We start from the raw sequence: 17,474 nt of genomic DNA, 5'->3' as shown, positions 1-17,474 counted from the left end.
ACTTACTAGTTAGGCAGTCTGGCCTTTGAGCTGTGTCCCAAGGCCTTTTTTAGTTTTTGTTATTTATTTCTGTATGTGTGTATTTTTTATTTTTACTTTGATTATTTTCATGATAGGGTTGTCACTTTTTGCCTGAGTGGGTGTGAAAACAAATCCTCCTTTTATACACTTTCTTCTTCCTGTGTAGCTCTGGTGACAGTGCCTGCTACAATGTCCACCTTTTCTTGGTTGAGATGAGGCCTAGGAAAATCTTTGTCCCAGCTGCCCTTGAAGTGTGATCCTCCCTATGTCTTCCTTCTGTTTGGGCAAGATTGTAGGTGTGAGCCCTGGAACCGAACTTACTGGTTTTCTGACTTAAGAGTTTTGCCTTGCAGCTCAGGCTGGCCTGGAAGTTGGGATTCTCTTGCCTAAGCCTCCCAAGTACTGGGATTACAGGTGTGCTCCATCACACCTGGCTTTAAATGCACTTTTAAAAACTAGGATGTATTCATTGTACAATGAATTAATTGGGACAATTCCAAATATGTTCATATTGTACATGTGTTAGATAACCACCACCACCTTTCCCCCTCCACCACTCCCCACCCAAATTAAAGCAATTGTAAGAGATTTCTTTGTTCTAATTCATAGAAGTACACGAAGCCCATCCCCCACATTCCCTCACCTTAATCTCCTTGATTGACTCTTCCCACTCCAACAAGTCCCTCCCTACACATACAATGTAACTATTTTACAGTCTTGTCCTTATTGTTAATATTTAAGTAAATGTTCCAAGGTATTTCTCAGTGTCTCTCTGCTGAGGGTCTACTATACTTTAGATCCTTCAACCACTTCCATTTTTCTCCCTTTCCCTTTCACCTCTCACCTCCCATTTTGCAATAGCTTTCAGTACATACCCTTATATCCTTTTCTTTCACAGGTATTGTTGTACCATATTGATGATGCCCTATCATTCTTTTTTCCTTTCCCTCCTTCCCAGAGTTTCAAAGTATAGTTCCTTAAGTGTACTTTTTATTCTGAGTTGTGAGGACTTTAGCAGAAGACATGGTTAAACCTGCTTAAGAAACAGTTAATTCATTTAACAAATGTTTCTTGAGTTCCACACAGCAGGCATGATTTCAAGCTTCTGTTAATAAAGAAGTGGTCATTGAGGCTCTGGAGAGGACTATAGTAGTAACCCTTTCTCTAGAAGGCAGTACTTTTGTGAAATCACATATTTTCCTGATTTTACTTGTAAGGATGTTTTTACTTTATTTAAAACATAGGTAAGAAACAGTACTCACTCAGTAATTTCATGTAGAATAAATTTTGCTATACCAGGTCTTTCTTATATTCAGTAATATATCAGGGGTCTGCTTTAATTGACAGTGGAAAGCTGGGGTTCTTCCAGATGTTAGCATACTCTTTTTCATAGTGAAGATAGTGACACACTTTTAAAATTTCATGGCGGTCAGGATCACTAATTCTTTAATTTTAAAAATTTGGGGGACATATTTGGGGGGAAGATGTGGGGTTGGGCAGATTCCATGTCAGGGCTTATGTGAGATAAATCAGGTGCCCTGGTCCTGATTTCTGAAGTGCTCATTTGAGACAATGCATAGCTGCAGCCTCAGTAGGGACTCCTCCACTCCTGGGCTGCCATGGGTGTCAAGGGCCCTGGGGGTAGTTGAACCTGGGAAGGCTGAGTAGATGGCAGGTGGAGGGCATGGGAGCCTGCAGGGCTGAGGTGGGGTCCCCTTGAGGCTCAGCATCACACTTTTGTACAGCCTCTCAGTCCCTGGACAGGAGCAGAGGGGTCCAGGTGACCTGAAACTCACCTAAGTGAGGGGTTGGGTCAGGGCTGGATAAGTCCAGTGTGTCCGGGCATCAGTAAAACATTGTCTGCATAATCCTCAGATGCATATGGCATCCTGGGCAGCCTGTTGCAATGGTGATTCCTAAAGTTGTCTTTTGGTATCCTTATTTGCAGCACAGGGACCTGGGACTAGAGTTGGAAGTCAGTAAGGGAGCCTGAAAGAGCTGATGGAAGCAGTGGTTGGGGACAGGAAGCTGGATCAGGCCCTGCAGGTGGTATTGAGACAGATGAGTGCTTGCACTGCTGCCTGTACTGGCCTGAAGGACCTAGGAACCTCTAGGTCAGCCATAAGCCTCACCAGCAGCAGCCTGGGACTGAGTGACTTTCCCTGCTGCTGTGTTGTCACCCAGGGTATCTTCAACATGGATAATCTGGAGAAGCATTGAGTCCCTGCTTCCTCTCTTAGTTCCATGTAATTGCCTTCACATGGGTGCTTGAGGAAGACAGCTCAGCAGAAACAGAGTCTTTTCTTCACAGGAGCTGAAGAGAAGTGATTAACTTCAGGAGAGTATTCATTGTTCTGACTCTCCCACTGAACTTAGAAAAGGTGACAGTAGAAGGGTAAAGGGCAAGAATTCTTGCAAAGCAATCCTGGGTTTCCTAATGTCTAAGGATGTAAGATTCACCTGATTTAGTTTAAACAGACAAAGTAGAAATATAGACTGACTTACCAGAATATCTATATTGGGTAACTATTGAGAGGTATGTGGATAGTATGCATCTATGATCTCAGTTAATCGTCAAAAATCCTACTACCTATTATTATTCCCATTTTCCAGATGGGAGAATGAACAGCCCACACTATAACATGCAACTCAGCCAAAGTCACAGCTGTGAGTCAGCCAGACCATTTGACTTCTTTGAAGTCCCTTTACCTGTTGTATAGCATACTATCCCTAAAGCATTTCAAGGGTTTCTAAGGTGGTTTTCCTTGTGCAAAGTGTGCAGGGTACCCAGAATATAAAAGAAAGGAAAGTGCCTTTCTTTCCAACAAGAACCAGCAATTTGATAGAAAAATGTTTGTCCAGGCCATACTTTGGAGTAAGTTGTAATGACAGAAGTTTTCCTCCCTTATCTTCTGACTCCCACCTCATGCTCTTTCCATAGGACAGTGATTTTGAAACTTAAGGAAGATCTTACTTTGACAATTGTGGCCCTATCCTAGATTTAGCATTTCTTGCCTTGAAATGTTGGACAAGGAAAGGTAATATTGGACTACTGGTCAAACGCTTCCATGTGTACACTTATGTTCAAATTATTTAATTTGAAAGAGTAATGCTGCTAATAGAGTGAGAATATCTGTGTAATTGGTTTAAAATGCTGTTGTTTGTCAATTTCTTAAGATGAGAAACCAACGAGGACCTTCTGGAGGGAAAAGGAAATAAAAAGAGAACACCACAGACTCTGAACAACTTTTCTTCAGGTACTTTGTCTACGATTTTTAAAACCTACTTTCTGGTTTAAGCTCTGATATACAAAAAGCTGATATCCAATGCATTTTGTGATACGACCTATGTGTCTGTGGTCAGGGAATTGCAGTGAAGTAGTGGGTGGTATAAAGACCTACACTTTCTTTTGCCTGAGTTTTGGACTCTTGACATCAGATTGAAAAGTCGTGCTTAGTGTGCACACGGAGAAGAGGAAGCCAGGGAATCCTAGGCTTGACTAACGGTGTCTGTGTGCTTTTCTCTTCTGTGGCTTGCTCTTTAATCTGCCTATGTTTATAAAGGGTTTTAAAATAAATGAAGAATATCAGTTCACTGTGGTTCTTTGTAAAAAATTGCCTCCCAATGAATAATATATGTATACATATATATGTTGGGGTATTTTTGGTTGGGGGTGGGAGGTGGGAACCAGGGATTGAAATGAAGGTCTGCCACTTGGATACATACATATATGCACACTGTCATGTGAGCTGTTCCCCTACCCCTTTTTCTCTTTTGTTATTTATTCATCTATGGATATACTCATTTATGAATTAATTTATTTACTAATTTGTTTATTTTTACTTTCCTTATTTTCATGATATGGTGTCTCACTTTTAGCTTGAGCAAGTGTGCTCAGTGATTCTTCTATACACATTCTGGTTCCTGTGTAATTGTGGTGACATACGCATGTTAACATGCACAACATTTCTTGGTTGAGATTTGGTCTAGCCCAATTTTTGTCCCAGCTGGCCCAACACCTGCGAAGTCATCCATGAGCCTCACTAGCAGCCTTTTCCCAGTGCATCTGGGCTTCAGTCCCACTGGCCTGGGTGTCTCATAGGCTTCTCTTCCTAGGCTGCCAGCTGCATTAGCAGATCTTCCCTATGTCTTTCCACCCTTACATACATCACCCAGAGCTGTTACATGTATCACAGGTGAGTAAGGGGTCCCAGAAGACTTACAGCAGACAATAGTTGGAGACGCAATGCTGGAGGGAGCCCTGTGGGAAGAATGGGCAGCTAGGTGGGCTGGCATCTGGCTGCTACTGGCTGGAAGGACCATGAGCCTCCCTAGCAGCCTGGTAGTGCAGCCTCAAGTGCTTCACCCAGAGTCACTTCACCTTAGACAGGGAAGCTTGCAGCCTCCAGGTCTCCTAACTTGCACGCTTTGCTTGGTTTATCCTGGGTGCCAGGGAATCCTAGGCTTGATAAACAGGTTTCAGTATGCTTTACTCTTCTTTGGTTTTTTTCTTTAATCTGTCCATGTTGAGAAAGGCTTTTAAAAAAAATTCAGAAAATCAGGTGACTTTTGTTTTTTGGGGAAATTGGTGACAGATGAACAATAACAATTGATAGTGCTTGGATTATATTTTTTCGGTTTCCTTCTATTAGGCTATGGTGGGCTCAGGTGATGGATACGCCTGATGTGAGAAGAACTGATATGTTGAGGAGAGGGGTATTATAACTTGGATTTTTGGGGGTAGGGGCGAAAAATATGCTTTGAAATTAGGACTGGCATTTTCTTCAACCAGGGTACTCTATGCCTTGAGTGGTATCCCCAGCTGTTTGGAGTATTGTTATTTCTTCATTGATACCTATGTAATTTTCTTTACTTGTTTATTTTTGTATGTATGTATGTATTTGTTGTTTATTTATATTGATGTTCATTCCTGTGCTACTTTCTTTATTATAACTTTTGTTATTTTTAGTATAGAGGCTTTGAATTTTGCCATAGATAGACTTGAATAATTATCTTTCTGTACACTATCTGCTTCCTTTGTAGGTGTAGTGACAGGTGTCTGCTGCCATGGCAACTGCTCTTGGTTACCATCATGTCTGGCCCAATTAGTGACCAGATAGCCTTGAATTGTAATACTCCCTGAAGTATACCTTCTCTGAAGCTGTGATGAGAGGCCACTGACTGGACTTCTGTGTTTTTTTTTTTTTTTTGGAGAAATGTTTTGTTTATTTCTTTGTTTTTTTTCACAGAGATTAGCCCTGTACCCCAGACTAACCTAGAACTAGGGTCATCCTGTCTCAGCCCCCCAAGTGCAGGAACTACACCTGTACTTCAAACCTGCTGGTTTGTGATATGTGTATTTTTTAGATTCCTTGAAATAATTTGTGAAATTGTGTTCATCAAGATAGATTCATTGTACAGGGTGGATTATTTTGGACCACTGGAAAGAGGTTTACAGAGTACACTGGCCAGATAGCCCCCACCATCCCTCCACCTCGCCTCCTCCCCCAGCACCATAGCAGAACACCAGAACCTGCATCTCAGGTGAGTCAGGGGACTAGGAAGGGCTTCAGTGGCAGACCGTGGTTGGGGCCCCAGTGATGGAATGGGCCGGCAGGGACATTTAGGCAGCTAGGTAAGTCAGTGCTGCACACCAGGCTGGGGCTGGCAGAAAGAACCAGACACCCCAGCTAGGTCTGCCAGGAGCCTTCCTAGGAGCCTGGGAGCTCGGGTGCTTCACCCAGAGTCACTTCACCTCAGCCTGGGAGGAAGCCTTGGAGCTCCCAGGTCTCCTAGCTTGCTTGCTCTGCTCCCTTTCTCATGGGGTCCAGGGAACCCTAGGCTTCATTAAAAATCTCTGCATGCTTTTCTCTTCTTTGGCTGGCTCTTCAATCTGTCCATGTTTACAAAGGGTCTTAAAAGGCAGGGAAGAAAATGAGTTGACTCTTGTTCTTGAGACAATGTTGTGTACAGATGAACAATGCATATGTCCATGTCTTTCAGTTTGGGCTTTTTGTGGGTGGAGGTGGGCAGGAAATGGGGGTTAAAATCCGGGCCTGGGATTTTCTACCTAAGCACTCTATGACCTGAGCTGCACCCCTAGGCCTTTCTGGTTTTGATTATTTAGTCAAAATAACCATTTAGTCATTTATTTCTTTAACTATTCACTGATTTACTTCTTGACTGATTTATTTCTTTATTTTTTAAATTATTCATTTATTCACATGTGCATATATTGTTTGGGTCATTTCTCCCCCCTACCCCACTGCCCTCCCCTCCCTTACCCTCCACCGCCTCAGTTCCAGGCAGGTCTTGTTCTGCCTTTATCACTAATTTTGTTGAAGAAAAGACACAAGCCTAATAAAGAAGACAAAGCATTTTTGCTAGTTGAGTCGAGGATAACTATAGAGAAATATTCCTAGCATTGCTTTCATGTACACATGTGTTATAACCCATGTTAATTCATCTCTAACTGGTGTTTGCACTGGTTACTGATCCCCTTCTCATGATAACCTCTGTCACTTTAAGGTTTCTGTATTAGCTCCTCTGGAGTGGGGCATCAAAGGCTTTCATGTTTTGGATTTTCTACTTACTCCTATACCTCCAGCATGTGCTCTCCCCTTGTCATGTGATGCAAGTCCATCAACATTGCTGCATTTGCTCTAGATCTAAAGTCTGCCTATGAGGGAGAACATACGATTTTTGGTCTTCTGAGCCTGGCTGACCTCACTCAGAATGATGTTCTCCAGTTCCGTCCATCTACCCGAAAATGATAAGATTTCTTTCTTTTTCATGGTTGAGTAAAATTCCATTGTGTACAAGTACCACATTTTCTTGATCTATTCATCAATAGTGGGGCATCTTGGTTGTTTCCATAACTTGGGTATTGTGAATAGCACTGCAATAAACATGGGTGTGCAGGTGCCTCTAGAGTAACCTGTGTGGCTTTGCTTTAGGTACATCCCCAGGAGTGGGATTGCTGGATCATATGGCAGGTCTATGTTTAGATTTTTAAGAAATCTCCAAATTTTTTTCCAGAGTGGTTGTGCCAGCTTACATTCCCACATCCTCCTCAACACATGTTGTTGTTGGTGTTTTTGATTATGGCTATTATAACAGGGGTGAGGTGGAATCTTAGTGTGGTTTTGCTTTGCATTTCCTTTATGGTTAGCAATGGTGAGCATTTTTTCATGGGTTTTTTTGGCCATTTGAATTTCTTCTTTTGAGAAAGTTCTGTTTAATTCAGTTGCCTTTATTGGCTCTTTGATTTTGGGAGAGTTTAGTTTCTTAAGTTCCCTGTATATTCTGCTTATCAGTCCCTTTTCTTATGTATACCTGGCAAATATTTTCTCCCACTCTGTGGGTGGTCTCTTCAGTTTAGAGACCATTTCTTTTGTTGTACAGAAGCTTTTTAATTTTATGAAGTCTGATTTTTCCTTTCTATCTCTTAGTTGCTGGGCTGCTGGGGTTCTATTGAGAAGATTTTGCCTATACTTATTACTTCCAGAGTATTTCCTGCTCTTTCCTGTACTAACTTCTGAATTTTGTGTCTGATATTAAGGTCTTTGATCAATTTTAAGTTGTTATTAGTATAGGGTGATAAACATGGATCTTGTTTCAGTTTCTTGCAGACAGATAACCACTTTTCCCAGCAACATTTGTTGAAAAGGCTTTCTTTTCTCCATCATATATTTTTGGCACCTTTTTCAAAAATAAGGTGGGTATTGTTGTGTGGATTCATATCCAGGTCCTGTATTTTGTTGCAACTGCTCTTCATGTCTGGTTTTGTGCCAGTACCATGCTGTTTTTATTGCTATTGCTTTGTAGTATAGTTTGAAGTTGGGTATTGTGATACCTCCAGCATTGCTCTTTTTGCTGAGTATTGCCTTGGCTATTCACATACTCTTGTGTTTCCAAATGAACTTTAGGGTAGATTTTTCAATCTCTGTGATGAAAGTCATTGGGATTTTTGATGGGAATTGCATTTAACATGTAGATTGCTTTTGGTAGTATAGTCATATTTACTATGTTGATTCTACTAATCCATGAGCACTGGAGATCTTTCCATCTTCTGTAGTCTTCCTTGATCTCTTTATTCAGGTGTTTGTAGTTCTCCTTAAAGAGGTCATTTCCTTCCTTTGTTAAGTATATTCATAGGTATTTGATTTTTTTGTGTGTGTCTCTTGTGAATGGCATTGTTTCCATATATTCCTTCTCAGTTTGTTTGTTGTTCATGTATAGAAAAGCTAATGATTTTTGTGAGTTGATTTTGTATCCTACCATCTTGCTGTAGCTGTTTCTGGTATCTTGGAGATTTTGGGTAGAGTTTTTTTCATCTTTAAGATATAGTATCATATTGTCGGCAAATAGGGATATTTTGACATTTTCTTTACCTATTTGTATTCCTTTTATTTCTTCTTTTTACCTAATTGCTCTGTTAGGAATTCCAGTACTATGTTGAATAGGAATGGGGATAGTGGGCATCCTTGTCTCATTTCTGATTTTAGGGGAAATGGTTTCAGTTTTTCATTATTAAGTATGATGTTGGCTGTAGGTTTGTCATATATAGTGTTTACAATGTTGAGGTACATTCCTTCTATTCCTAGTTTTCTTAGCGCTTTTATCATGAAGCGGTGTTGGATCTTGTTGAAGGCTTTTCTGCATCTACTGAGATGATCAAATCATTTTTGTCTTTGCTTCTATTAATTTGCTGTATTATATTTTTAGATTTGCATATGTTGAACACCCCTACTTCCTGGATTGAAGGTGACTTGGTCATGGTAGATGATTTTTCTGATGTGTTGTTGAATTTGGTTTGCCATTATTTTGTTGAGGATTTTTGCATAGATGTTCATTAAGGAGATTGGAGTTCTCTTTTTTGGAGTTGTCTTTGTCTAGTTTTGGGATGACAGTAATATTGGCTTCATAAAATGTGTTAGGCAGTTTTCCTTCCCTTTCTACTTCATGGAACAGTTTAAGGAGGGTTGGTACTAGTTCTTCTTTAAAGGTCTGATAGAATTCAGCAGAGAATCCATCAGGTCCTGGACTTTTCTCTTTTGGGAGACTCTTTATTGCAGCTTTAATTTCCTTTGTGTTACAGATCTGTACAGGGGATTAATATCCTCTTTGTTCAGTTTTGGATGGTCATAGTACCTAGAAATCTGTCCATTTCTTCAAGATTTTCAAATTTCTTAGAATACACATTCTCAAAATAGTCTCTGATGATTTTCAGGGTCCCCGTAGTATTTGATGTTATCTCTCCCCTTTTGCATTTCTGATTTTACTGATTTGTGTTTTTTCTCTTCTAATTTTTTTGTCTCTATTTCATTGATTTCAGCCCTTATTTTTATTATTTCTCTCCTTCTGCTTGTTTTGGGATTTGCTTGTTCTTGTTTTTCTAGGTGTTTGAGATGTAGCATTAGGTCATTGATTTGAGATCTTTCTGACCTTTTAATATATGCAGTCATGCATATATAAACTTTCCTCTTAAGATTGCCTTTGCTGTGTCCCATAGGTTCCAGTATGTCGTGTGTTTATTTTCATTAACTTCCAGGAACCTTTTAATTTCCACTTTTATTTCATCAGTGACCCATTGCTCATTGAGCAATATGTTGTTCAGCTTCCAATTGTTTGCATGGTTTTTCATGTTGTTTTTGTTGATTTAGTTCTAGAATTTCTTCATTAATTTTTTGTTTGGATAACCTATCTAGTGGTGATAGGGGGTATTAAAGTCTCCCACTACCACTGTGACAGAGTCTATATATGATTTTAGGTCCTTCATAGTATGTTTGATCAAATTGGGTACATTGAATTTGGGTGCATATAAGTTGATAATTGTTATTTCCTTTTGGTATATTTCCCCTTTTATTAGTATGGAGTGTCCTTTTTTATTTTGTCTGAGCAATATAATTTTGAAGTCTACGTTGTCTGAGATAAGTATTGCTACCTCTGCCTTTTTTCAGGGCCTTTGGCTTGGTAGATCTTCTTCCAGGCTTTCACCCTAAGCCAGTGATCATTTGTCAATGAGGTGGGTCTCCTGTAAGCAGCAAATTGTAAGATCTTCTTTTTTAATCCAGTTTGCCAATTGGGTGTCTTTTGATGGGGGAATTAAGTCCATTAAAGTTCAGTGTTAGTATTGATAAACATGAGGTGATCCCTGTCATGTAGTTGTAGTTGTTGTTTAAGGGTTTGATTGTGTGCAGCTGAATCAGTGTTACTCTCTACTTTCTTGCCTTTCTTCTCCTGTGGTTTTGTACTGCCTGTCCTTTTATCCTTTTGTTTGCTTTCACTTTCTGCATGCAGAATTCCTTTGAAAATCTTTTATAGTTTTGGCTTCTTGGTCATATATTGATTTAGTTTCTGCTTATCATGGAAGACTTTTATTATTCCATCTTTTTTGCTGGGTAGAGTGTCCTAGGATTGAAGTTATTTTCATTCAGTGCCTGGAAGACCTCACTCCATGCTCTTCTTGCTTTTAAGGTTTCTGTTTAGAAATCTGCTGTGATTTTGATGGGTTCACCTTTGTATGTTATTTGTTTTATCTCTGTTACAGCCTTCAATATTCTTTCTCTATTCTCTGTGTTGTTGTTGTAATGATAATATGTTGTGGGGTAGTTCTCTTTCAGTCCAAACTGTTTGGTATCCTGGAGGCTTCCTGTACCTGAATGGGCATAGTTTTCTCTAGATTTGGAATTTTTTCTGTTATTATTTTGTTAAATATATTACAATTTCCTTTTGCTTGCACCTCTTCTCCTTCTTGAATGCCCATGATACTCAGGTTTGATCTTTTGATGGAATTGGTGAGTTCTTCCATATTCCTTTCACAGGTTTTGAATTGTTTGAATAATAGTTCTTCAGTTTTTCCTTTAATTACCATTTCGTCTTCAAGTTTTGTGATTCTGTCTTCTGGTGGTTCTAGTCTGCTGGAGTAGCCTCCCATTTTGTTTTGTTTTTCTGTTTCATTCTTTTTTCTGAGGTTTTCCATATCATGGGTCACTTCTTAATATTGTCAATATTCATCTTTAATTCATTTATCTCTCTATTTATGGTGTACTCTGTTTCATTTTGGTGTTTATTTAGAGCTCCTATGATTTCATTTATTTGTTTTTGTGTTTTCTCATATTCTTTATTTTTGTTGTTTGAGATGTCTTGAGTGTTTCCTATATGTTTCAGTTGACCATGTCTAGTATCATCTGTATGAAATTCCCATTGATTACTTGCAGGATTTCTTCTTGCAGCATGTTCTTGTGGACTTCATTGGGTGTATTTTATGTTTGTTTTGTTGGATTCTGGATCTGGGTATCCGTTTTCTTCATTTCCCTCTGAATCCTGCACTAATTTGTTTTTTGAGGGAGAATGGTTTCTATCCCTTTTCGTCTTCACATCATTCCAATTGGTACTGTTTCTGTCCCTTGTGTATGTGTAATTTAGTATTAGCTGACTTATAGTAGCAAAACTAACAAAACCAGGAAAGAAGGAGAAAAAAGAAAAGAAGGAAAAGAAAAAAAATGGAGAACCATAGAAATCAACTATGAGGTGTGGTGGACAATCTGACAACAAACAACACAAACAAACACTTAAAGAAAGAGAAAAAAAGAAAAAAAATTCCTGGTTCAGGAACAGTAGTACTTAGTAGTACTGGTGTTACTCCTTTAGCATGCAGTCCTGTTTGTCTGGATTTCCTAGGCAGGTTTGAAGCTGGCACCTGTTGATGTTGGAGCCCTGCTGTGGTGGATGGCAACCCATGTGCTGATGGGTCAGTGGGAAGGTGGTGGCCAGGCAATCCATTGGGCAGTGGACCTGTGGGCCTGCCGGTTGGCAGCCTGGGTGTTTTGTGGGGCAGCAGTCCAGGGGGCCTGCTGTGTGGAGGCCTGATGGGCCAGTGGTTGTGTTAGGCTATTTAATTCTTGAATGGCATGGGCTGTTTAATAATGGTAGACTATTTACTGCATGAATGGCATATTAAAGCATATATTCTGCCTTATTCCAATTTTGATAAATAATATGTATATATGAATGAAGAGAAATATGCAACTGTAAGCAAGTTTTCTTCAAAGCAGTTTGAAAATACTTGAACAAATTTTATTGTAACTTTATATTTATCTTTACCACTCAATATGTTATGATTATGAAATTTTAATATGAAGCACAATTATTGTGTTTCCAGAAATCAAATTATTTTCTCATAGTTAAAATGTTTTACATAAAAAAATGAGTAAGACTTGTGCCACTGCTCTTACTGGTGAGGTTAATACTGTGCTGCTTTGAAGGATTATACCAAATATACACTTTGTGTCTTCATTGCTAGTCCTTCTTTTCTATTTATTTTCTTTAGTCATACTAGGGTTTGAACTGAGAGCTGCATGCCTATTAGTCAAGCCTTGTATCACTTGAGTCATAGCCCCTTTCCCATTTTTATTAGTTTCTTATAATTCTTTCTTATAATTTTATAGAAAATTTGAAGTTGTTTGGGTGAACTCATACATGCTGAACTTTGAGGTTTATATACAATATTACCAGGTGCTGAGATTCAGAATGCCACTAAGCATATCACCAAATAAAATATTTCTGGAAAAATAATTGTTTTCCTTTCTAAGATTAACTTTTGCAGTTCTTCCCACCCTCTCTGCACCTCCTCCACAACCCCTCTGACACCTCTGATTCCCAGTACATTGCAAAGTGTGTAACAGAAAAAATGGTCATGGTATAGATTTGTGTTCAGCACATAGAATGCAAATGTTAATGTAACTCATAGTTAATTGAAACAAATTAGAGGCAGAGGATATAGTCTGTCTCTTAATTTTATGCTAATCTTTACTCATATTCACTCTGCATTTTAAATTTTTCTGTTTTCAGTTTTGCATTTAATGAACTTGACAGTAAAGGCTTTGAGATTCTTGTGATAGTATAGCTTAAACTTTGCTCAAAAATTTATTTTGAAAAAATCTTACTAATAGTTGCATAGGAGAATATATTGTATTTACACTATGTGCTCACAGTATATCTTAGTTAGATTTCCCCCCTCTACCATTCTCCCTCATTCCTCTCATCCCTTAGAACAATTCTAACAGGTTTTCATTCTTATATTTTCCTATATTAATAAAAAATACATCTACCATATTCACCCTCATTCATCCTTTTCTTATACCCTATTATTTTATCCTTGTGCTTATTTTTTTTAGCTTCATCTTTTTGTTAAAATAGATTATGTCATAAACTTTTATTTACAGTGTTCTTACTTTTACCTTTTAAGTTCTGTTCTTGGATGTGTTCAGTATTTCTGTGATAATGATTACCTTTATACAACATATTCATTTGAATGTTCATATCCTTCCTTGTATATACCTTCATTCCTAACTTTGATTTTTCAGTAGAACAATTTTATGTTGTGACTATAAATATTTTGAGCTATGTCATGTTTTGAGAATGTGCTCTTCTTTAGTGTTATAACTAGTGATATTGTGGTACTGTTATCCTAAAATATAGTGATAAAGACATAGAACAACTAAGTAGAAAATTGATTCCATTCTATATATATATATATAATGACTATATATATATATATGACTAATATATATATATTAGTCAGGGACTGAGTAAGAACTATGATCAATTACAGGGGTAATCATAGCATTTTTAATATCTGGAAATGTTATATCTGCCCTGTGGAACATTTCCCAAGATGGAGGTTTACACTTAGGCCATAGCTTTCTGCAGTGAGTTTTGGTTAATATCAGCAACCCCTGAGTCTATTCTCCTGACTTTCTGAAGGCCATCTCAGGTTTACATCATGTTAACATCAATTACAGTGATTTCATAATAGTTGCCTGGGTTCTGGTTCACGTATCTTAAGCAGACCAGAAAATTCACATCAGTATTTTAAACATGGGTGATTTTTACCCCAATTTATAGAACAATAAGTTGAGGTTCAGAAAGAGCAAAGTATTTGCCTAAGATATTTAAATCAGTCAGTGGAGATGCCTGAATCCATACTCCTTCCATCTTAGAATCATGCTTCTGTAGAAAGACATTGTAGTTAGTCTAAATGTGAAGGACCATGGTTACTTTAACCTATTCAGAAAGGAAACCAAATTTCTTTAGAGTTTCCATGTGTTATATTTGCTGTATCCTTTTGGGTCTCTTTATTATTGTGTATTATCTTTTTAGAGTAGGGTTTCTAGTAGTCTTTTCACTTGCAAAACTCAATAGTTACAAAAATTGTTTTTCAAGGTTTCTTTTTAAAGACAGGACTAATGCTCTACACAATTCAGCCATAATGTCAGCACTTTTTACTTTAATTCATCTTTCAAATAGGGTCTCATACTTTCCCTAGGGACCAATGTAAGACTGTGCTTCTCCTTCCTACATCTCCTGGTCACTGGGACTGCAGACATGTTCCACCATGCCAGGGTTATTTATTGAAATGGAAGTCTTGCTAACTTTTGTCTGGGAGTGCCTTGAACCATGGTCTTCCCATCTCCTCCTGCATAGCTTGGATTGCAGGCATGAGCTATTGCACCTGATTTTTAAAAAGTTTTTTTTAATGTTACATATGTGACATTTCTTCCCCTCAATTGTAGATCAACTTAACTGTTTGGAAAAGTAAGTCATTCATTTGTCACTGTCAACATCATAGTGCTAAGACTTACTGAATTTATTCTTTGGCATTTCATTGTAATTGTAATGAAAAGAAAATGGAAAGAAAGGATGGTTTAAAATGTGATTTTGAGGAAAAACTTAAGACTGGGGAATTAGAAATCTTTCCAGATGATAATGTTGTAACTGATTCAGGTATCAATGCTTTTTGTTTTACTGCTTTCTCTTGAATCTTCATCTGAAGACTGGAGGATTTTCTTACATCTCCTTCAAGTACAGACAAATAAGAGTTTCTGTTTGTTATATTCTTTTTCATGGCTATTTTTTACATAGTATGGTTAATATTAAAGCTAAATATGTAATTTGTCTTCATGGCTATGAAAGTACACAGTTACAGTTTTATAGCCATAATAAAGACTTTTTCATAGACTTAAGCTTATCCACATTCAAGGAAAAAATAAGTTAAGGCTAGCTTTGTGGTAATTTATACCTTGTTTTGTTTTTTTCAGACAGGTTGTAACATTGTAGTTGTGGGTTGTTTGTGCTTTTGTAACATTTTACTGTTAAATTTTCTATCATCACAAATATTTGTTACTGTTAATCAGCAGAAGCTGAAAATTTCACTTTGCAATGTGTTCAGTAGTTACAAAAATAATTTTAAAACATCTGCAGATTTCAACTTTATAGTTCTGTTTTTAAGATAGGAAGAGTTTGTCAAATTGACAAATTTTATCTATGGCTTTTACTACCTGTAACTTTGCATTTTGAGTGGCTTAATTTAGCCATTGTTTATGGAGCATTTTGAGTATTTTGCAGTAGTCAACTATACTGAGTTGTATATTTAAATATTCGTCAGATGAGTATATCACCTTCACAAATTTTAATATGTTCAGTAAGTAGTTTGTCAGTATATTATGTTCACCACTGATAAGATTATTATGTTTAATGAAATGTGTTTCATTGTATATTGATAACAGGCCATGGACAAACATCATGAATTAAAAGCCTTTATTTGAGTTGTTGAATAATAGGGGATAGGAGGGAAAGGGTAGGGAGAGGAATAAAGAGAATTAATCTGATTAAAATACAATGTAGTCACAGAACTACCATGATGAAACCTCTTTAAACAGTGAATAATCACCAAACAAAAACTGAAGAATAAGAATGTAAAATACATCCCATTAGAGGGTGAGTACTAACGGATGGAGGAGGGTGAATGGAAAGGGTCAAAGGGAATGAATATGTTCAAAGAACTTTATATACTTCTATAAAAATAGAACAATGAAGCCTGCTGAAAATTTTTTAAGTAATGGGGAGGAGGATGAGGGAGAATAATGGAGAGGATGAATCTATTCAAGAAACATTGTAAGCATATATGGAATTGTCACAATGAAACCTCTCTGCACAAGTAATATAGGCTAATAAATGTTTTAAAAAATTTTTAAAGTCCTTTTGAGGATTATAATGGCATACTATTTCACTTCAGCCAACTGAAGGTAGTAAAATTTTATGCACTAATATTAAATTATAGAATTGAATTTTCTCTGAAAACTATCTTTCTGCATTAGTGTCCTCTTAACATGCTAGAAATACCTCATTTATTTCTATTTCGGAAATCACAATAAATAGAGATTTATTTTTTCCTTTTATTCATTTGTATTTACTGAATTCTCTGGATAGATAACAAAAATAATCAATTCTTTAGAGAGAATAGTTCTACTGGTTCAAAGTCATATCTAATCAATAGTTGTATGGTCCTTGTCATGATATCATTTACAGAGTACCCTCTCCATTTTGGATTTTTTGCCAAGAGATAAACGTTTAAGTGCAATTGCCAAATGAGAAAAACGCCAATGATTTTTAGTGTTCTACTAAATAGCATGTGATCACTATACTACATATCCCTGTTACATAGGTTTTCAGGGAAAACTGAATTGAGGCAGATAATATATGCCAAGTTGAATAAAGTAGTTTACTCCTTCTCCCTGCCTCTGAAATTTGGGACTGCTTGCTCAGGTCAGTGGGGTTGAGAAGAGCTAGAGGTAGAGAAAATGATTGGTGCAAGAATGTTATGCTGTCCAAGTTTGGGGAATGACATTTGATATGGTGGACATAATTTATGTAGATTATAGTTTGAATGGGGCCCTCTAGAGTTGGGTATGCCAGATTGCCTGAAGTACTTAGCAAAAAAATTTCCCCTAGAAATATTTCAGTAGAATCTCCATCAGAATAGCAAACAACCTTATTAGCTTTTCATTCTGAATTTTGGTTTAAACTGAGGATCCAATACTGCATAGGTGCTTATATAATCAAGCTATTCTTTAGGTACACTTTGAAATACAGGGTATAAAGGCAAACAGTGAGACAGATATGGAAGGTAAGGGAGAAATGCAGTTTCTGTTTTCAATTTATATTTTCATTGAGTGGTAAAAAACTGATATATGTCCTCTTCATAATGAGCAAGGCTACTATTCTTATGTAAGAATTAGTAACCTTTGCTGTAAGACAGTGGATTCTTAGAGTTGAACAACATGATGGTCCTACACTGGTCACACTAAAGTGGAAACTGTAGAGGATACTCTTGTCAAACTGCACATGGAAAAGATGTAATGAGACCTGCACTGGAGAATTAAATAGTTTGCAGACTACCAATAGGAGTTGCCTATTCATATTTTATTATGGCTCTTGAAGAGAGTTGCATGTACATACAGCGTACATGGCAAAACTGTATACAAGAAACAAATGCTCAAAATCTCTGTAAAATGCTGAGAATAAAAATTGTAGCATGCCAGGTATGCCTGAAATACACATGAAACTTTCACAGCTCTTGAGTTGTTTGACTAAGATTTCTTCCATTT

The sequence above is a fragment of the Castor canadensis genome, chromosome 9, assembly GCF_047511655.1.
Source record: "Castor canadensis chromosome 9, mCasCan1.hap1v2, whole genome shotgun sequence".
Taxonomy (NCBI): Eukaryota; Metazoa; Chordata; class Mammalia; order Rodentia; family Castoridae; genus Castor; species Castor canadensis.
The sequence above is the reverse complement of the archived record's forward strand: the minus strand, read 5'-3'. Positions refer to the sequence as shown.